General features: G+C 38.0%; 1 protein-coding gene across 3 annotated transcripts in view; it reads left to right on the top strand.

The window, feature by feature from the left end:
- The window catches only part of LOC134219229 (A disintegrin and metalloproteinase with thrombospondin motifs 1), a 740,918-nt gene that overhangs the window by 2,058 nt on the left and 716,446 nt on the right, over positions 1 to 22,414 (top strand). The window lies entirely within an intron of this gene.

The raw sequence follows: 22,414 nt of genomic DNA on the forward strand, positions 1-22,414 counted from the left end.
TTAATTGCATAAAAATAAAAATAAAATAAATGAAATAAATAATGGAAAATAAAATGGAAATAGTAACATGGAAATAGTAAAATAAATTTACTCCATATTTGTATTTGAATATATGGGCTTATTTCAATTAGTTTACTTTTTTTTTAAATTAAATTAGGCCGATACAAATATTAAATTTATTTTATGTCCGGCAGCTCTTGGAAAACACGACGAGGGGGTATAAAAAAAAAGGAAACGAAAAAAAGTCCAAAATGGGAATAATTGCATGAAAAATTTGGAATTTTAATGGAAAATGATAGCAAAGAATGTTTAGAGAAATCAAAGAATATGAATATTTGTAATATATTTATGCAGTAATGAACTTAGCAAAAACTTTATATAATTTAAAAAATACTGGAACTTATTACCGTAGAAATTTTAGTTTTTCTTTTTTTGACAGTGTTGCTGATGGACTCTAAACTGTTGAATCCATAACACCAACATTTTTAAAGTACGGCTAGAATTATAAGCTTTTGTTTAAGTTAAGTATGAAGCTAAAATTAGTTGTACTGGGGCAATGATCAGATGTATTTTTGAAATCAGATATATGTTGTCTGAACATGGATGGTTCGGAATTGCAGACTTCCCGGACTATACGGAAGGTGAAGTTTGAAGTAGAATCGGTAAAGCACGTCATATCATGCTCACATTCCTAAAATTATTGAAATGCCATGCTACTTGTTGGCGGCAAAGATACGACCTCGGATAAACCCGTAGAAAGAATGCAATGGACGTTGAACTTACTCATGCAAGAAATATGCAAGGATCAGTTACGGGGGTTTCTGTATAGTCGTAAGGAGGCCATTTCGGCTCATGCACGGCGATTGCTGCCTTACACGATCTGAGATGTCTTATCAGGTGTCTGGTTGCAGATTTTGGTTTATCTTATTTAATGGTACGATACATTGAAAACAATCTTGCTTTTTGAGCGCTACACCTCCACTTGTTTTATGAAAAATAAAAGATTCTTCCAAACAATATCTAAAATAAATCTCTATTACTAAGCTAATCAAAATTACACAATTCATAGGCTATACGGCACTAGGATTGGTTTCTTTCTCAGCACCCATGTACTTAGACCTCTTCATGTTTTCAAAAAGTATCGAAAATTCAACCAGTCAGCCCAGAATCACAATTCTTATGCTGAAATAAGCCTTCTGCCAAATTTTCAGCTAATTCGGATGAAATTTCGAGGTGGCTCAAGTCAATTAAGTGTTTTTGTTTTTGGACTATTTTCAATTTTGTAAAAAATCTAACAAGAGATATAAACGCCGAAAACCATCGCAACTCTATACGGAAGCTTTTGGTGTGCTCTACAAGTCTTGTGAACATTGCAATTCGTTTGTTAAATGTTTGTTAATATAATTGCCAATGTGCGATTTACCGTTAAATTCTTAAAAATCAAAAGCTAAACATTTGTTATAAATTTGCTCATATGGCATTCATTAAGTTGGATCCAATTCTCACCCACCCACTCTTGTGTTCTGAGCACCTTTTAGGGTACACGGGGATAACGTTAAGGATCTCCATCCTTGACTTGAGCCCAAGTCTGATTCCCATTGACTTTTTTTATTTCTCTGTTAGGGTTTCGCTGCCAGGCGATCCTGGGTCTGCCTCTGCTGCGATGTCGTGCCGAATTCCAGCGCTTGCTTGCAGATTTAGTCTCTGCTCTTACGTTGTCTGTGACCGGCCTACGCCTATTCACACTGTGAAGTTGCCGTTCATATTGGATCGTCGATGGAGCTCAGTATTCGGGATCCAGTTGTGAACCCACCAGGCCCGAACTGTAGAACATAGACATCGGGTGATGAATACTTGCAAATCTATGTGATCTCTGCCAATACGCACCAAGTCTCACTTGTGAATAACATCACAGATTTCATGTTAGAGTTGAGTATTCGAGGTTTGGTGCATTACCTGGACAGATTGGATTTCCATGTTTTTTGTTGATCTTGGTCCGCCGTCCGACGTTGGCTGGCTTTGGTTTCGACCTTCTCCAGTTGGAGTTTGTTGAGTGGGAGCATACGACCAGGGCATTCAGTTTACTCTACATGGTAGATCGCTGTGGCGTTAGTAGAGCAGTATCATCATCTCGTTCGATTGCTCTATGGAGGTAGACTGCTAGTAAGGTCTAAGATTTGGTCAAGGTATAATACATGCACCCTTGTCTCACTCTTGTACTCAGTCACGATTCCGTGGTCAATCAGTACTAAATGGAAGGTCTCTTGAAATTAAATAACCAGCTCCAGCATGATGCAAAGCGTGACAGAATAGTTCTCACATGATCGTCCGAGGCGGAATTTTTCTATCATCCACAGATTTATCCTTGCTCTATTCAGGTGTCGTGAAATATCGAAGAGATGAATATCGCTAATTGTTGCGGGTATCCTACCATCGTCGGCCGGTTAGTCCTCCTGAGCCCGCTTCTCATGTCTGCAGGCAGCAAAATTTGACTTACTTCCCAGACCCGGTTTTAGTTGGCAGGACTAGTATTTAGTTCCTCTGGAAAAGGATTAGCTGAAAACGGAGACGATGCCTTCTTGAGTCCGTAATAAACGCAACGCTGACATCGGTTTTGACTATCACCTTCTAATTGGCGACAATGCATTGCTCGGATTCAGCGGTGTCAGGAGAGGCTCGGGCGACAAATCAAAATAGACCGTTCAGAAGATCCAGCCGTGAAGAAATCGTTCGTTGAAGATCTTAGAACTCGGGTAGTGGATGGTCTGGAAGGTGGCTGCGTAGAAGATAAGTGGGCAGTGAAGAATGATTTTATCGAAATCGGATAGAAAAACTTGGGTGAACTGCTCACTCAGCGAAAAGAATGTATTACAGATGTAACCCGACGGAAGATTGAGGAGCGTAGAGAAGCAAACGGTGAGGAAAGTGAAGAATCAGAAGTAAAGTAGAGTCCGTCAACGGTATGTATTCCTCTAAGTTGCAGTTGGACAGGCGGGCATGAGTGAACTTCCTGACCATGACCGATGAAGAAAGGATGGCTGCAGCAACCGGAGGTTATTGCCTCAATTGCTTTTTGACTTAAGCTGAAGTGTTGGTTCAAGAACTTCGAACAGCAGCTTTAAGTCTCAGCCAGTGTTCTTCAAAAACCACCCATCCGAGGCATACAATTTGAAGTATTGACTGACGATCACGAAACGCTACATTAAAGCCTGTCCACGTTAAATTTCGGACACTTATACGCTACCATTTAGGCCGTTACAAATATTTAATTGACTTTTTGTCCTACTAGTCTCCGAAAGGTCAAGGGGGGGGGGGGATAATAAAAAATAAATATTAAAATGAAAAAAATCAAAAAACTCTTCGGATTTGTTAAAAAATGTTTTGAAAATCCTCAAAATTATCCGAATTTTATTTTGTTGCCCCCTCAAAATATCATTTTTTGGCAAAAAATTCCAAGGGGGGGGAGACAAAATGGATTTTAAATATTTGTATTGGCCTTAGACAAATAATATCATGTTCGTCATTTTTTGCATTTCTACATGTAAGCTAACGTGAATATTTTTTTATGTGGAAGAAACAGATGACATTCTGATTAGTTAATACTACTTGTAAAATGCATTTTTTAATAGGTGGGTCGCGAGACATATAGAATTTTGCTAGGTGATTCGCATACCCAAAAGTTTGGGAAGCTCTGATTTAGACTATGAGATAAGAGTAGCTTTTCAAAGTTCACTAATCCAATTTTCACTGAGAATAATGCATATGACGTTAAACATCAAGATTCACTTTATCAAGTGATAAAGCTAGAATTTTTAAAAGCCTATATTACATGCTGATAATTTTTTGGCAAGTTTTTGTTTTTGCCAAGTTATTCTCAACCAAATTAGTTTTATTTTTTAGAAGAATTTTTTAGTTTTTTTCATTTAATGAAGCGCTACATATCGCGTCACTTACAAAGTCAGGTATATGAAGTAACGTCAAATTGAGTTACGTACTAATTCTAAAAATAATCTGATTTGCTATACACAATTAACCATTCTGAATCTCAAATTAATTGAGCATATATTGCATATATGAGCATGAATCAATTATTTGATGCACCCTATTACGCACCTCAATCAATTCGCTTTGACGCAGCCGCGCTGTTGCCATCTAGTGGTGACGGACGTATGCGTGAAGTCACTGTATTTCAATATGGTGAAGTATAGGAAGTATATTTTAAAATGATTTTAAAATGTTATTAACAATGATATGTTGCTCCTTATCTACACAGGTTTTTTTAATCAAAATAATTCAACTTTTGTGTTACCAATATAAAAGTAAATTAAATTTCTAACCCAACAAATTGTACTATTTTCGGCTAAAATGTGTTTTAACGCTTTAAGAAGCATTTTAAAACTGACGTCCTATATCCCTTGCCGGGTGAAATAAAAAAGCATCACCCGGCCCCCATTTTGTTTTCTCGCTTTCGTTAGGGCCAATTCAACCAACCCCTTGAGAAGATTTTCGTTTTGACGTTTCATCTTGCTTCGTTCGCTTCGATCCTCGGGATGGATTCTTCAGTCTTACAATCGCCAGCGCACGAACGAAATCTAGTAGGCAGAGAAGAAAATCAATAACAATAATATTTACGATTGTTATCAGTATACCTGATTCACGGTATACAGAAAACAAGGTAGGCTCGTAAGAAAAATGACACTTCAAATATGACGCATATTTTATCGCCACATGTTGGAGTACAAAAGTAAGCATGCTGCGACCGTAGAGCATCGTCTCGGTCAAGATGAATACACAGCTAGGTGTTTCAATGTGCTCAGTTTATGGACGAGAAGAAGGCGGGGGTGAAAAATTCATTTTCGGTGCAAAACATAAACAAACCGGCTGGCTCTCCCATACTAAAATCCAAGATGGCTGAATCGTGAATTTGGCAGATTGGAACACCTAGCTGTGTATTCATCTTGGTCTCGGTCAAGAATGTGCGAAGATAGCAGTGACGTAACATGTTTACATTCAAACTGAATGTTTACATACGTGATGAGCCTACCTTGTTTTTTGTATGCCGTGACCTGATTGTATTTCACAGTAGCATTCCTTGTGCTGCTGCAGTATTTTTTCTTCCAATGGTGCCCAAACGTCGGCGAATGCTTCCGCCTCAGGTTTCAATTTCCAGAAATCGCACGAAATCCACAACATATTTGGAAGATGAGTGGATTGCATTATATCATTACGCGGAAAGTAGTGATTCACCAGTTCTACATCAAACGCTGGGAACACCGGGAAATCCAAAATAAAATCGTAGAAGTTCTCCTGGTCGCGATATTGCTGTCAGAATGTACTAGTTCACAACTTCAGCACTTGACCCTCGGCCTGCTGATTTGGGATGATTGTCTTCAACTCAAGGACCTGAAGTTGAACATATATTTTATAAGTATTTGTTCTTAATGTACTTTTGTTGTAGGTATACCAGTTCTCGAAGATTATCCATTTCGGAGTTTCCAAAAGTGCTTGGTGCAACATCTTGATTGGCAGGATCACGGCATACAAAAAACAAGGCAGGCTCATCACGTATGTAAACATTCAGTTTGAATGTAAACATGTGACGTCACTGCTATCTTCGCACAAGCTGGACCGAGACGATGCTCTACGAACGCAATGGAAAATCAGAGAACGGATCGGCATGAAATTGAGGTCTAGTTATCTGACAAACACGGCAAAAATAGTTAGCGCTTGGTCCTAATAATCCGAAGACGTCATGTACCGCTAATGTATCCCCACAAAACATAGTTACTACTGCTTTCAATTCAAATGGCACGTTACCGTAGAATACAGTGATACCTTGTTCCAACCGTTTAAGGTCCTCTATGAGAGGCCCAAGAACCTTTTGATATCCATGTTTCTTGGCATCTAGTGTAGTGCAAAACAGTAATAGGAAAACAGTTTGAGGAGAGCAATTATACTTTTCTGGCAGATTTTGGATTTTCATGCTGACATTGCACATTTTGTTGATACCTGCTCTAGAGCTAAGTGCATTCCCAAGCTCAACATCATCTTGATACAAACTTATTCTCACCACATTCGGGTTCTCCTTGAAGAAATCTTGTGTTTTATATGTTTCTCCTGTTCGAAAGGAACTGAATTCAGTAGTGCATGGTGTCATCGTGAAATTCAATTCTTTGAGAAGCTCTCTCGTGTTTGAATCTCTAAGCAGAAGGAATCAACTACACTGATGTACAAGGCTGTTTCATTAACCATAACTTTCATAGGAATAGATTTAACATGTCGAACATCTTCTCGGCGGCTCAGTAATATTTGCTTGGGTATGGGAGCAGAGACTGTTTGCTTGTTAATGAAATTGGATTGCTTTGCAAAAGTATTAATATCACGGAACAAGTCATCCAAACAGAACAAGTTCCGTAACTCAATAATTTTTTAGAACTGAGTTCAACGCCTTGTTCATTCAAGACTTGCAAGGTTTGTTGTTCCAAATAGCCACATACTTGACGAGTTATTGTGTCGCACAATCTAACAAACTCCGAAATTTTAGTTTGAGGCAATCCAACATCGGATGTCATACGACAAATACTTAAGCTAATAACTTGTTTGATTCCTTCCAAAGTTCTGTTCTCTTCAAAAATGTGTTCAGGGTCCGGACCCAGATCTGTTTCAAAATTATCGTGCTGTAAATCTGGTGACGGCGATTTTTGGATGGATTCCGGCTGGCACAATGCAGCAGGATGTTTTTCCACAACAAGTGCCAACTGTACAATCAAAAAAAATGTTCGAAACAGAAAAGTGTCCGTTTCTAAGGTGATGGTTGATATGACGGTGCAATCCGGAAACATATCCGGATACATGTTCCCGACAGTAGAAACGTATCAGCAGTATGCAGTATCGGAGAAGCCTGTAAACAATTGTGTTCAAGAATAGTTTAAAAAAAAAGCTTACGGAAAATTTCGATGAGTCGAGCATCCTGCTCCTGTAACTGCTGGTATAGCTGCTCCATTTCAACGGATTTCGAATGCCGGCCACGAGATCAAAACTTTTCACAACCGATCACACTATGAGCGCGAGACTATTTGAAGCAGAAAATGGCTGACACTTTGACAGTTGATTTTAGTTTACCGTATTTCGGTAATTTACATGTTATTTTACATTTTGTTCGGTAATGTGCTTACCGTATTCAGTAATTGTTTGTTTTTACCGCATGAATTGTATTTTTTACCGAATACATTAATTTTAGCTTCACGGATCGTTCGGTTATTTTTTACAAAATTACGGTAATAGTAACATGTCGACCCATGTTTACCGAAAATTCAGTAATATTTTTTGTTTATCGAAGTACCGGCGTACCCTTCATGAAAGGTACCGTCGCGCTTTTTGCACTCCGTTTACTTGGTTCTTATGGGTGAATAGCATTGCGGTGTATCGCTTGGCGCGGCCTATTAAATGACGATTGAATGATTGAAGTGTTATTTTAAGGGGTGCTGCCCAAATAGTAAAATAAACCAAGATAATCATGTTTACGTTGATAATCAATTTTAATAAAGCTGACAAATTGATTTCAAGAAGTTTTCGAGTTTATTGATATATAAATCTCACAAAATAAAGGCGCTACTAACGTTTAAAATCTTACATGATTTCATGGTGGTCCTCAATTATGAAATATTTATTGTACACCCTGTACCCAACTTTCCCCTTAGACGCAGTTGACTTTAACGTCCTTTTCAAATGTTGGTCTAGAATTATTGTCCTTAAGCATGAACCTGTTTGCATTTAGAGGGATCCCAATGAAAACTTTACGAATAATTATGTCCATCAGACTTAAGGCATGTAGGCTTTAACGAATTATTATCCAGGGCATTGCCCTTGTTAATAATCAATCACCTCTTTCAGCATCTGTAGCACTTTTTCATAAACACTGCACAACTCTTTTGCTTGGGGGGTCCCGAAGCGTAGTTGGCTACACGTTCGCCTTATAAGCTGAGGGGTCATGGGTCAAGGAATAAAAAAAGTTACACTCGTTTGCTTCGACCGCGATCATTGCTCTGGTTCTATTGTTCTACTTTTTGTGCAAATCACCGCACAAAAGTGGCTCCGATTCGTTTGATGATAAAACCTCGAAAATCCATCAAAAAATAAAGGATCTATTAGCATTTGAAATCTCGCCTAATTTCGTGACGGGCTCGAATTTGTTAATTTTTATTTTACACCCTGTATCCGAGTCTTCCCCTTAGACGTAGTTTACGTCAAAAGTTGATGTTGTTGTAGTTATGCTTTGGTTCAACACACTTCTACTTTTATGTAAATTTCAATAAATCTTGCTCATGCATTTAGGACAATGCATTACTATTGCAATAATGGAATCAATAAGAGAAGACAATAGTTGTTGTTACATTAATTCCATCTGATTTTTCTAAGGCTACTGTTATAAGCTTTCCTCGTGAAATTCGTATAGCTTTTCTATTGGAAATTTTCCATTAGATATTATACTCAGACTCTAAACTGTCAAATTCTGCGAATTCCATCGCCGTTCCACAGTATTACGTAGGGGGCTTAAGTGATTGAAAATGCGTATTATTGAAAATAAATCGGTTCTTTCCAAGACCACAAGCTGACCACAAAAGAAAGCTGATACGAAAAAAAAAACTTTCTTTCAAGTACAAAACACAATCGCTTGGCGACGGAAGAAAGATCAATTTTAACAAAATCCTTTTTTGTTTACCTTGTGTATTGTACACAAGTCTTCTGATTTTTGAGAAACAGATGATAAATCACTCACACTTGACCACAGCTTGACACGTGCAGAGACATAAACAGGAACCTTCTCATGAACGATTGTGAGGTGATCTGCCACAACGGCTTTTCTAGATCAACATTAAGAAAAGGTGTAATACATTCATATGGATAAAAAACTAGAACGATTACATTTTAACATTTCTACTTTTCAAATGTTTAGATTGGCCCTCCGTAATACTGCCACCCTCCTACTGTACGCATCGCACGTCGCGTCTACTCTGGCTGGCACCTAAGCCGTATACGGCATGGACGTGGACACCCGAAATGTCGCAATCGATCGAGATAATGAGGAAATGTACGAATACGAATTTCCGGACAAACCGGTAACATAAAATACTAACGAAACGTCTTTCTGGTTTACCTTAATTTGATTGTTTTCATCAATTTCCACTCTGATAAATATTGAATACAGTGATTCAGATAGCAAGCTTATGTTTGCTTGTTTGTTTAAATCCGAAAATGCCGTTTGAATCAACAATATCTTAAGTGCAGCTTAATAACGTTGTTTTTTGTGGGTTTCCGTCCTTTACCCATACGGCCCTTGATCAAACGGATGGAAATCACAAAGACCAACCAATGTTTCGTAAAAATTTCATCGTACTTTTTTTTTTAATATTTATTCAGTCGTACAGATGCTCTCGTCTTTGACCATGCACCAAAGTCTCTTTCGCGATCGCGATCGTTTGCTTACTTACCCCAATCAGGAAGCTTAGCCAGTAATAATTACTCCCGGTTACAGTTGGATTTCCTACAACAGGATTTTCTTTTCATGTGCATTCCGATAATGTTCATGCTTTCGGTGAGGAGTTCAAATTCATAAAATACGGAAGACAGCAGTACCCCGCTGTTAAGCATGCTGTAGGAAACTCGACTGTAGCTGTGTTTAATGCCTAGACGCATCTCGCGACGGTGTGCAAAAATAAATAAAAGTAAAAGGATTTTTTATTACATTCATAGGGTAAGTGTAACTCTGTTAGCAAACTCGATAGAAATACATTGACTCAAGTTCTGTTATAGACACAGTCTGGATGAAACGAGTCAACTTACACTCAAGTAGTGGTGTGACAATAGAGTCAAACTAGACATGAATCCCTGTCGAATGTAATTTGTTGCATTTACATCAAAAGGGCCACTCAGCCCAACAAATCGATAAAAATACCCTTCAATACAGAAATCGTTTTAGAGTAAACCCCTTTGTTGTACGAGAAATACAAAAGTTGACAGAAGGGTGACTAGTTTAGAAATTTGAATTTGCTTTAAAAAATTTGGGTCCACAATAGATAACGTTCCTCTATTTAACCAGTTTGCGCTGGGTCCGCGGCCGATAATTTTTCGCGACCAGAGCTGAAACGTGCCGTTTTTTAATGCTATTTTCTGCACACATTTGCCTATATTTCTGACTGTCTCTACTAAAAATAAATATGCAACAGAGTCCCCGGTACTGTGATGTTTATGAGTCTGATATTTACACACATTGCGTGTACAATATATAGACTATAGTCTCAGGCTGACTGGTTGATTAGCAATGTCGTGGGTGTGGGGAGGTTGGCCCCATGCATGTTTTCGGGGGCACATTTCCGGACACGGTAGTCGTTTATTGCAAATCCATTGGTCATTAGTTGTCTGACCCAGATTTTTCCTAATGTCGATGATGACGTGGGCGGTTGTACTTACGCATAACATCTGAAAGGAACAGGTTTGGTTTGGTTTGGTTTTGAATACTTGAATGGCTATAGCGGAGCATTACGCCATTACCGGTGGTATGGCAAATCTTCATCTTTGTTGGTCTTGGGAGATTCTCATCTTGGTCTTGGGTTCCTCCAGCTCTTATCCCCAGGTCCTTATCCACCGAGTGCAGACTTCCTTGACTTCTATCTAGATCCCTGTTTGAACTGTTTTCGCATTTATTTCTTCTGATAAGTGATCAGCCCATATTTGCTTTTTCACACACTTGATACAGCTTTCCGATTGGTTGAAAGATGTACCAACCATTATTGTGTCAATAGGTTGGCAGGTTCATTTTTATTAGAAATGTCTTCTGAATCTAATTATCCTTTGATTGAACTATTGTTTATGCCAAATTTGAATACAAAAAGCCATAGGAAAGCTCTTGCAATGGAAACAAACCTGTCAAAGGCCACCACTACCATCCTACATTTTTGCTATTTTACTAATTTTCAAGATTGCGCCGGAAATGAAAAATCGCGAAACGATTGCTAGCAACATATCTGTAAGCTCAACATCCTTCAGTTAAATTTAGGCAATCATGATTTTAGGAAGCCCTACAATATTCAGCTGTACATAGTAATATGATGTAACCCCTTTTCTTATGTCAAACGCCCCTCCGGGACATCGTGACGGCAGTAGCGATAGCAACTACAATACTAAAGTTTTTTTTTTCAGACAAGAGCAGTCCCCAACTCTAATCTTGTGAAAGGAATTGATTATACAAATCGACAACGATACGTGATGTGGCATACAATAACTGTTCATATGGCATATGCACCCGTCTGGCGAACTGGGGTCGGGGGTTCAAGTCTTCTCGAAAGGGTAGTGGTTGCCTCCAATAGATTGCATATGTATACACCGAGATTCCAAACATTATGAATAGTATAACTTTAATTCTTGGTCCGGTGTCAATTGAGTCATGGTTTGGGTGTGATTTGGATATCTGCGTGGTTTGGATATCTGGTTGGCAACAGCGTCGTTACACTTATGTGTAGAGTCTGACCTAATGGTTCTAACCGTAAAGGAGTTTGCCTAATTCTATACGATTACCAATGTTTTTTTTTGTACTCATTTAGTGGATTTTCAATAACTTATTTCAGAGGCTGAATTTCAAAATGTGTTATGTAAGGCATAGTTTTAGAGAACTCTTCGCGTTAAAAGTACACCATATAATTTTAAAATTTAGCCTCTCAAACAAGTTTTTTCTTAGTCAATTTATGTACCTCCTTCGACGGCAACGACAGCAAGTGAAAGCACAATAGATAACTGGAAGCTTCGCAGCAGTCCTCGTGAGCTGTTGTTGACAAAAATATCAACTTCAGGCATACCTCGATAGTACGTACACCTGCGTAATATTTTAGTGTACGTACTATCGAAGCAAAAAAAAAATCCGAATAAAAAAATGTTTTCTTTTCCTTTTGTTTATTTAGGAGTATTTAACTCCCCCGCAAACCAACACTATCAAGAGGTAACAGAAGCGTCCACCTACGTATTGATGATGTTGGTTTGCGTGGGCGTGCTCTTAGATTCGTCAAATCGACATTTCATTCTTAGTTTACAAAAGCAGATAAGTAGTTTTGAAAATTTTGTATTGAAATAGGACCCAGATTTTTCTTGAAATAGTGCCCACGTTCTGCATTTACAAAATCATCTTATTTGTAAATGCGAGGAATTTTTTTTAACGAAGTATTGTATATTAATGCTTTGGAACATCAATAAACTACGGAACATTTGTTAGTAGGAGTAATGTTTTAAAGATACACATTACATTACACATCTCACATAATTATGCATGTTACTACAAAAGTGTCGATTGGGGATGATTGATAGATCACTACATTTTTACGTGACATATTTTATGGATTTTTCCTATAGATTTATGGGAATGAAAAACTTTTAGGACAATCCTCACGGAATCAAAAACAGAAAGCACTCGCTTTCTCAAAGGCACCCCATTCAAAACGGAAGCTTCGCTTTGTCATTTTTATTATTTCACGCATGCTGCGACACATGCACAAGTTGCTTTCGTATTTGAGTGTTGTGCCCTGGAAAATGCGAGTACATTCAGTTTTGGATTCCGTGAGGATTGTCCTTAAGGTTACCCTGAATTGTCACTGTCGTTGCGGCTCTATTGGCTCCATTGACGCTGTCGATAATTTTCTAAGTTATTTTATTTTCTCGTCTCTAGAATCGTGTTCACCTTCCTCGTACACCAAGGTGTAACAAAAAGGCTATATGTTCACTCCAAAAACGAATTTTTGATAGGAGGCCGACTGATCAACTTAGCTCGACGAATTAAGGTGATGTCAGTCGATAAAGTCTTTCAATCCAAATATTTTCCCGTAACACGATAGATCACTTTGACGTAGTGTGTTGCGGTGTAAGATCTACCAAACAGAGCCCTAGCTTAATCCATTTTTCTAGCTAGGGCAATAAGTTGTGGTAATTAAGGATTCATCGTATTTAGTCCCCGCTACCAACAGCAGTCTCAGAAATAAAACATAATTAATGTTACCTTGCAGACAGTTGAAAGACTCGAATTTTTCTTGTTTGAGGCTAGACTGTATGCATCGGAAACAACTTTTCAAGCAGTTAGTTAAAAAAAACCTCGGTACCCAGTCCTAGGCTGAACTGACTGCTGGAAAAATCGAGTTAGGGGTTTAAATACGTACTAACTCTTCTTGAACTGGTGAACAATGGTAGTGAGAGAAACACATGGAAGCTCTGAACTGAACAAATTCTCTTGCTTGAAATGGTCTTGTAGACAGAGCTAAATCCCGGGATTCGTTGTTTTACTGGTGATATTCTAGAAGCAAGACAAGGATGTGGCTAGGGCTCCGATGCATGGCCAAAAACAGTGTCACTGTTCTGTTTTCTCGAGAAAGGATTGATTTCCTATTGATAAAGGGCGCGACTTTAATGGGATTGCTCTCTGTGAAGGGTCTAAATAGCGGGGCCTTGTCATGGTGCTCTTGAGAAAATAAATCAACAAATGTATCGAAACCGATACTGCATTGCTTGAATCATATATCATCAATCATCAATAGTAATGAAGTAATTCGACATGCACTTAAACACTAAGGATACGGGTAACGCTAATGTCCCGTTACGCTGGGATATGGATACTCTGAAGTAGTGCGTAACGGTGTAAATCCGGTCATATCGCCAGGCTCGGTTAAACACTGAAACTGACAATATGACGTCCCTAACCCCGAATCCCAAGGTGTCAGGCGACCCGTGCCGAGGGGATGAATGGCCTGGGGGGTGAAACAATTAGCCAGGCAGTTAACGGAGCCTGTAATGCTGGGTAGACACCTTTTTTCGTGGTGCATTACGGAGAAAGATCTACCACACTGTGCTCTAGTTCTTACTATTCTTGTTAATACTTATGAGTGATGATCGGAAGAGTATGGAACGACTATAATCTGCTTTTAGATGACCCACCTTTTGCCACTTTTGGATGGAGTCAATGGAGTAAATTATAAAAACGTAACTCAATATTAGGCTGGTTTTAAAGCCGATGACATGAATCTCAAAGCTCCAGAGCGCTTATTAATTAGGAAAGAAGCGGATACGAATTTGGTGGATCTGCTGAACCCTCTGACTGATTAGAGCTCTGTGTAAAGGTGAGATTCAGAAATGCCAAACGCAATGAAATCAGATCTCTGTACAAAAACGAATCCGGAACTCATAAGAAGACGCAAAAATATGTTTGAACTGCAGTACCGATGCATGGACAAAATCAGTATTATCCCACTTATTGTTGAGCCGAAACTGATTGAGGGGTGCGCCTTTGAGAGTTGGTATAAACCATTTTTGGAAGGGTATAAATAGCGGTACCCTAATCTAAAGGGACCTCACATTAAGTTTGAGTAATATCTGAATAAAACACGACTATTTCATTTCTTCTCAATAGAAATGTAGCAGAAACTCAACGAATGACACGGGTATACTACAAAAGTTCAATGTTATGGACGCAGTGGTTCATCCCGAACAAAAAAAAAAAAACGCTACAATAGATCTCATAACAGGTCGCAGTGGCATACCCGAACAGGAAAAAAAATCCAAATAGGGACACGGCAGGTATTTTCGTCTGTTCGTCATAGTCTCGAAACCCAATAAAGGAGACGCTTTTTTGTAAAACTCATACGTACCAAATCGGAGAAACGTTCTGCTATAGTGCAGTTCTAGCAAATGTACGTTGCTTTCGTTGGTTTAAACCCTTACGACGATGGACGGAAATACCTGCCGTGTCCCTATTTGGACTGAGATGAACCAGCTGAGCTAGAAATTTCTTAAATAAAGACATAAAAAACATCATTGGATGACGATCTACTCACAACTAGCGTGGAGCTAATCTCTGACCAAAAAGTGCGAAGTGCGAAAATTGCAACATGGCCACTAGATCCCTTTCTATTTAACATTTTCGGTGTTGAACTTAATCTGTAGATTAAAAAAACACTTTAATAAAGATGAAAAAAATATATTTAACATTTCTCGGTCAAACATGAAGCTAATTTTCCAGGAAACGTGGGAATTGTTCTTCGAGAAACTAAAGCAATGCTAGAATTTCATTTGTATTTCAGTCTGAAATTATTTCATAACTTTGATTAAAATTTGTTTGGAAATTCAAAAATATTTCCTCTGAAAATTCCTTATGAACTTCATTTGAAAAAAAAAACTTCTTGTTTTAGAATTTCTCTTAGATTTATCTCAGAATTCCTCCGAGAATTCCCCCAAGATATCTATCTGAAAACTTATTAAATTTATCCAAAAAATCCTTCTGGGACTCAAGACAGGAACTCCATCTCGGTTTTTCTTCAAGAATTACTTTTGGAAATTCTCCAAGAAATCGCTTGAGAACTCTTTCCGATACTCCCACAAAAATCATTCGGAAATTCGTCCTGAAAAAGGAACTTCATGAAGCAGTTCTTTGAGGAATTTTCTTCAGAATAGCTTGAGAAATTAAAGTGGGAATTTCAAAATGAATAAACGGGAAATTCTTGAAGAAATTTTCGGAGGAATTGAAGAAGAAATTTCAGAAGACGTACCTAAAGGAATTTCCAGGGAAATTCTTGAGGGAATTTTTGGGAGAACTCATGGAGGAATTTCTGAAATAAAAAGTAGGAATGTTTCTAGAAGAATTTCATTGTTGCAATACATTGCTGTGAACTCATGGAAAAATTTCTCAGAAAATCCTGAAGGGCTTTTCGGATGATTTTTTGTAGACATTTTAGGAGAAGTACGCACAGAAATTTTGAGAATTCCGTCAGGATCTTAGGGGAGAGTTTTCTCAATAATTTCTAGAGGAATTACAGGGAGATTTTTTGGAGGTAATTCCGAAAGAGTTTAGACGAAATTTTGGGAAGAATATGTGGAGAAATAGCCAGATGAATTTACAGACGAAATTTTCAAGAAATTTCCGAGAGAATTCTCGAAGAAAATATCCCTGAACAATTTCCGGGAAGGAGAGAGAGAGAGAGGAATTTTCGAATGATTTTCCGGGACTATGAGAGCCTCCATGTAAGATTTGAAGAAATGCAGGGGAATTTCTAGAAAGGCCTCGAAGTAATTAATGAAGAGGTCTTGATGGAACTCCTGGAGTAACTCCAGAGAGAATGTCAGGAGGAGTTTACATGAGAATTTCTGAATGATTTTCTCGTGGAAGCTCTTGGAAAGAGGACGTGGATTCTTAAGGAAACTTCTAAGTAAATTGCGAAAGAAATCTATATAGTTGTTATATTTGAAAGAATTAACATAGAGTTGCTTGGTAATAATTTTGCAATTTTCGAAAGAATTCACGAGGAAATTTCTGGAAAAAATTCCTATGAGTCCTAGTCGAACTTTCGGAGGAACTTCCGGAGAAATTCCTGGAGAAATTTCTCGAGAAACTTGCGGAGCAATTCCTCGAGGAACTAGCGAAGGAAGTCCTGTAGGAACTTGTGAAGGAATTCCTGGATGAACTTGTGGAGGAATTCCTGGAGAAACTTGCGGCGGGTATCCTTGAGGAACATCAGAATATATTCCGGAAAATTTCTAATGTACGAAATTAATTCACGTCGTTGTCAATCACCAGCAGCGTGACGCCGCCACGCCACCGCCGATAAAATTTGAATCAGCGTACAGGTCTAGATTGAATATCAAGTGAAATCCTGTGTGGAACGAAATCCTCATTTTAGTAACGCTGCTAATTTTTTTTAAAGAAAATTTATGTCACTGACAAGTAGGTAAATTGTAACTAAGCTTACTGTAAACTGAATTCAACGATTAAACAATGTTTAATAAACATCTTGTCGCAAATTGAACCTTAAGAAACACTATTCCCACGATGGAATTAATTTACTCCTCGGGGAAATATTATCTGGTCTATTAAGTGAGTTATTGCATGGGGACGGGTTCTAGACTAACTTCCTTGATAGATAAAATAATTCATAAATATATTGTTTGTTCAATTAAGTGGATAGCTACACTGCTTTCGAAGAAAATCATCTATACGTCCATTCCCATACAATTTCAATAATTGCGGATAATTCTCTTACGGGCAGTCCATATATCACGTGGACAGGTTTTGGTTAGTTTTAGATACCCTCCTTCTCAAGCGTGGACAATTGCTCATATAAATTTCCATAAAAATATGAACCGTGGACATTTACCCCTCCTAGACTGTCCACGTGGTATATGGACAGCTCCTTAGAGTATGTAATCAGCTATTTCAGATGTTCCTTGAATTATTTTAAATAATAGTATAGTTTACAAAAATTAAGACAGTCAAACATTTATGATACGTTGCTTTTCTAAGTTTTGTTACTAAATTCGTTAAAGGCTCACAATAGTGTTTAAATCAGATGTGAAATTATTACGTAGCATATGAAGGACCCCACGCATGTGTTATGATCAAAACATATTCAAATTACTAAAACCGTACAGAAAATGAAACAAAAAAAACTTTTTTTTTGTGTACGTATTATCGAGGTAAATGTACGTACAATCGAGGGTACGTACTATCGAGGGTACGCACTATTGAGGGTACGTACTATCGAGATATGCCTGTTTACGATATCCTGCGGTTATTTTTCTTCAGATTATGATTTTGCCGGATGTCCACCTGTCATATTTCCGTGATAACGATCCTGCGCTATAGTCTGCAAATTAAAAAAAAACTTTGGAATGTCTGATAGATAATAGTTTAGATATCTCGTTGAGGAGCTCGTTGCAATAGAAACTAATTTTGCTGGAGATAAAAGTTCCAACCATTATTCCTCAGATAAGGATTCTTTTTAAAACATATGTTGTTGCACTCCAAATATATTTTACGTATAATGTACTTGAAAGATACCATTAATAAACTTTATGCTAACCAGTTCTTTCTATAGTGCAATATTGAACTTATTTGGGAAAAATTTGGCTTCGCAGTCTTGGATGGGATTTGAAAACTATGTCTTTAATCTTTTCCCGACGTTTCGGTCCAATGGTGGAAATTAGCAAGTCCATTTGATTGCACGTTACACAGAAACATATTTGACGAAGAAACTTTAACAAATCGACCCCTTGAAAAAGGCCCTAAATGGACCGAAACGACGGGAAAAGATTCAAAACATATTTTCCGATTCTTTCCAAGACTGCGAAGCCAAATATTTCCCAAATAAGCTTAATACTACAGTCGAGCGGAAAAGACAATATTGAACAACAGGCCCGAACTTCCATCACCTTGGAATCGAACGAACTGGAGCGTTCGACTGGTTCCAAGGGTGTCTTGATAACTAGCATAGCATAGGTAATTGTACAAATCGTCGATGGTTATACAATGCTAAACTGAGTAAGAGAAGGAATGTTAGTGCATATGATATACGAATGCAAAAATGGTAACCTGGCTTAGAAACCTCACAGTTAATAACTGTGGAAGTGCTTAGCGAGCACTAAGCTGCGAGGCGGCTCTGTCCCAGTGTGGGGATGTAATACCACTAAGAAGAAGAAGAAGAAGAAGAAGAAGAAGAAGAAGATGCTGACGCCGATGACCCAAGACTATTTCCAACACCGACGACCACTAACGATGCGAATAGTTTACCGCTGGAACCACTCTCCACGAAATTTCGATCACCACACCGATGATGATGCCGAAACGATAATTTACCATATGTGATTTGAAAATCCAAACGTCTTCATACGACGCACGCTAAAGATTCCGCTACCGACGGCATCGATACGACTGAACGCCAATCGTTTGGTTTTTTTTTTATATTGTGAAGAGAATTAATTTCGGATCAACTTCCTCTAGAACAAATGGTGATTCTCTAAATCATCTATTTATTGTCAATAATGCGTATTTTATATCACTCATTGCGACAAAACCAAAGTTAGAATCTTGCGTGAAAACTTCACTTTTGACAGACGACAGGCAAATCGGCTCGGCACAGTGAAAATAAAATCTGTAGCAACCACCAATACTGACGCCATAAAATTTTCTTCCGTCATAATGCAAATAAATTTATTGCTTTGTCTCCTTCCGACACGTGCTTGGGATTCTACTGCCGACGGCAACTTTGTGCCGTTGCCAAGCGATTTTTTTTGTACTTTGAACAAAGTTCATAGGGGAAGAGGCCCCAAAACCCCCCCTGAGGCAAAACGCCTTTTGGGTATTCCCTCATATTTACCGTATTTGGCATGACCGTAACAAAATTAGACCGTAAAAATTGTCAAAATTAAAGATAGGATGGTTGGAAAAACCGAAATTTTCCATATTTCGATGAAACATCTAACATTTCGGCGAGGCAAATAGCTCTATGGGAACTAACCAACAATGTACTATGCGTCTCCACCCACTTTCCATACTAGAATGCTGACTCGCCGACGCGTGGTGCCTTGTGCCCTAATAGCTGCCAGCTAGAAGGCGTTTTGCCTCATGATTTTTCCGGCAGCGAAAGCGAAATATCACCACTTTTTTGAAATGTGAATATCATCAATATTATTTAGATTTTCTACAATTTTTAGATGGCATCAGTTAGCTATGTTGCTTAACTGTTGCATAAGGTAAAAATATGCATATAGCCGAAAACTATATAAAAGTTCATTTAATCATCATACAATGTTCTGTGAAATTGTTCTGTAGCATACCAACTGCCGTTTTTGCAATTCTGAGGTTAATCGAGCAATCAGAACCAATTTCCAGATCGAATGAGTGACGGAGGTGTATTTTCCTATACATTTTGGCTGAAATCCCCATACAAACTTCAAATCAAATGCGCCAGCTTATGCAACAAGCGATTTAGCTGAAATTTTCAGAGATTGATTTTCTCACCCAAAGACACAATTCTGGGGGGTGCCCCATGGAATTCGACAACATTTTTTTCTCCCCAGCTGGAGTCTAATGGAGACACATCAATCACAACGTAACTTCAAAGTTACAAAGGAAGGGATTTAAATTGATACACGCAAAAAAAAGCGTTCATGAATTCGTAAACTAACGAGTTCACGGTGTATTTTTTCGTGAACAACAGTCACGGATTCGGGAATACAGTCACGTTTTCTGGAACGTTCTGGAAAACGTGACGGGTGTTTCCGAATCCATGAATTAAATCACGGTGTATTTTTGCTGGTTCACGAATTCGGGAACGAATTTTTTTGCGTGTAGTACTATAACTCGTTGTATGGCAAGTAGCATCTTGTAAACCGTTGATTACATAAATATTTTTAAACTCATCAAAATGAACTGAAAATCTTTTCTTTTTGCAACTCGTTATATAAAAACCCATATTAATCCATCTAGCGACGATGATGCCTTTCTCGTACATCGTAAAATGTATTGAAAAAAGCACATAAGAGAAGCCAAAAGCACTTTAGCGGAATAAATCGCATTTTTTCTATCATTTGACATGTTTTTGAATTAATTATTATGTATGTCACCATTCTTGAAAAAAATTGTTTTTGCCTTTCTCGTACAACTAAGTTGTACCGAAAGGCTATCATTTCACTCCGAAAACGAACTTTTTATAGAAGCCTCTGAGACCCATAGTATTATATACCAATCGACTCAGCTCGACGAGCTGAGCACATGTCTGTCTGTCCGTGTGTATGTATGTGTGTATGTGTGCGTGTATGTGTGTGCACAAAAGCTATAAAAACATTAGACAACTTTTCGTATAGTAATCCTTAACCGATTTTTTCAGTTTTATTCCACAAGGGACAAAGCCTTGTGGAGCACTATTGCATTTTATAATGATCAGTCATTGCATTTAAAAGTTATGAAGAAAATGTTATATCGGACCATACAAACCCCATATAAGGTTGGTGTCTTAACTAAATGCGAGAAAGGCACCACCAACGCTAGGTGGATTAATCTGGTTTTTTTTTAGATTTTGGATTGATTGATTGTATTGATGAATTGAATGATTTTTCAATAATTCCGAAATGCAATATCTAATCGGGCCAATATTCAATAGCAAACAATGGGACCGCATTCCCCGTCGAATGCAACTTGTTGCGAGTAAATCGGGTAATGCTAAGTTCCAAAAAGTGTGTCTTCACAATTTGTACACACACACACACACACGCGCATACTTACACATACAGACATTACTTCGGTTCGTCGAGCTGAGTCGATCGGTATATAACACAACCCAAGTAACATTTTAAATTTTAAAATGCTCTTGAAAACCATAATTTACTCTTCAAGAGTATTATAAAACCAGAATAAAACCAAAATGTTACTGGGGAATGGGTCTCCGGACTCAAAATTTCTTGGTTTTAGTAATCCTATACCCTTTCGGTACAACTTTGTTGTACCATCGTTCGGGGTGACATTGGGCCTAGGGGGTAAGATTGGGCCAAAAACGAAAAATGTTCCAACTCCTAATATCTCAGAAAATGTTACGAATTTTGATAAAAACTTCAAACGGTTCGAAATTGTATTAAATTCACGTCTAGGAAATCACAAAACAAATTCCAAGAACTAATTGTGCTCGTACGATAATGCTTGGAATTTGAATGTAAAACTATTGAGCGAATGAACCCGTATTAAAATAGTGTCAGTAATGCCCCACAAATCTATTGCATAACTAGTTTTTAGATCGATGGATACCTGGTTATCATGATACGATAATCTGTTGTTGTTTTATCGAATTTTATTAATATTTATATAACCGTTCTGGTTTTTCGTAGCAATGCACGCAAAAAGGGGTGAGATTGGACCAAGCCTTCAGTTGATTTGCCTTACAAAGTTGGTAAGAGCCGTAATATAGGCAATTATTTTGATTGAACGATTGAATATTTTCATCGTCACCGCTGAACTATTTCATTTGGCCCAATGTCACCCCATATAACTTTGAACAACATATAACTTTGAAGAATTTCCATAATTCATTATTTTTTCCCCACACAGCGGTAAATTTATTATTCAAGCTTGTACCAAACTAATTAAAACTTGATTCCAATGTTAACTGCTAGAGCTTTGTAACATTTACTTGGAGCATACCACATTTTGGCCCAATGACACTCCCGTTGGCGGTACTAGAAAGGCAAAAATGTTGTGCTACAATCTGCACTTTATCAGTACGCAGCGACTGCCAAAAGTTTCTCTCTGTTCTTCTTCATTGGCATCGCATTTCTCCACAGATGTTGCATTTCTGCTTCGCAGATTCAATATTTATGCCTAGAGAAGCAGAGCATTTCCGAAAATTGCGTAGATCGGTCCAGATTCGAACCCAGCATAGTTCGCCTTGTGATAATGCGTTTTTTCACGCTGGGCAATGGAAGTTCTCTTTGTCTCAATGTTCCCTAAAGTTAACAAAGTTCAAATTCATGTTAATATTTCATCGATTCTGGCAGTAACTTTCTTGTCTCGATAAACTTTGCTTTTGCGACATGGTCATTATTAAAATTGATTTTTTAAATTCTG

Source organism: Armigeres subalbatus, chromosome 3 (assembly GCF_024139115.2).
Source record: "Armigeres subalbatus isolate Guangzhou_Male chromosome 3, GZ_Asu_2, whole genome shotgun sequence".
Lineage (NCBI taxonomy): Eukaryota > Metazoa > Arthropoda > Insecta > Diptera > Culicidae > Armigeres > Armigeres subalbatus.